At 36.0% G+C, this 1,111-nt stretch overlaps 1 non-coding gene across 1 annotated transcript; it reads right to left on the bottom strand.

The window, feature by feature from the left end:
- Window positions 1-742: 742 nt before the first annotated feature.
- LOC128287385 (small nucleolar RNA R71) lies at window positions 743-849 on the bottom strand. The gene has a single exon (XR_008278085.1). It is a non-coding gene; the product is annotated as a small nucleolar RNA R71 (small nucleolar RNA).
- Between the last annotated feature and the right edge of the window lie 262 nt (window positions 850-1,111).

The following is a 1,111-nucleotide window of genomic DNA, read 5'->3' as shown; positions in this document are numbered from 1 at the left end:
ACGAATATCATGCATCAAGTTTTTAGTGCCATTGCCGGGGAAACTAAGATATTAGGAACACTTGATTTTTATTACTTTAGCCATTTTACTGTTATTGCAATTTAAATTTTTATTTTCTTTTTTAATTCTTCATTTATTTTCTTCTTGCAGTTTATTTTTTTTATAGTTTATGACTAGAAGAAACCTGTCAGGACCCTTACTTTTTGACAGTGAGATCGATCACACAGTGCGCAGAAACCATAGAGAAATAAGACGAAGCTTAAGATACACAGAGAACGAGCAAAAGGACAATATTCAAACCCCAACCAAGGAGATGGCTGACAACCAAGAAAATTCGCTACCTCCTGCAATTGCTATTAATCAAAATCCTGCTCCGCGCACTATGTATGATTATGCTAAACCTAATTTAACAGGAACTGAGTCAAGTATAGTTAGACCTGCTATTGTTGCAAATAATTTTGAACTGAAACCTAACACAATTCAAATGATACAACAGTTTGTTCAGTTTGATGGTTTGCAGGACGAGGATCCCATCGCTCACTTGGAAAATTTCCTAGAATTTTGTGATACATTTAAAATCAATGGCATTTTTTATGATGCCATACGTCTTCGATTGTTTCCCTTTTTGTTAAGGAATAAGGCTAAATAATGGTTGAACTCGTTACCACGAGGGTCAATCACTACTTGGGAACAAATGACCAAAAAATTTTTATTAAAATATTTTTCACCAGCTAAAACAACCAAATTACGTAATGATATCTCTTCTTTTGTACAGATGGATTTAGAAATACTCTACGATGCATGGGAGAGATACAAGGACCTTTTGAGAAGATGCCCTCACCATGGGTTACCGCTTTGGCTATAGGTTCAAACGTTTCATAATGGCTTGAATCCTTCGACTCGGTAGATGTTGATGCAGTCGCTGGAGGAACTATCAATAATAAAACACCTGAGGCGGCTTAAAAATTTATTGAGGAGATGCCACTGAAAAACTATTAGTGGCAAGTTATGAGAACAAAGCCGATGAAAGCAACTGGTGTTTTTAACCTCGACGCGGTTACTATGCTATCTAACCAAGCAGAACTCTTAAATAAAAAGATTGACGGTTTGT

The sequence above is a fragment of the Gossypium arboreum genome, chromosome 13 (genome assembly GCF_025698485.1).
Source record: "Gossypium arboreum isolate Shixiya-1 chromosome 13, ASM2569848v2, whole genome shotgun sequence".
NCBI lineage: Eukaryota > Viridiplantae > Streptophyta > Magnoliopsida > Malvales > Malvaceae > Gossypium > Gossypium arboreum.
This window is presented reverse-complemented; position numbering and strand designations above follow the sequence as displayed.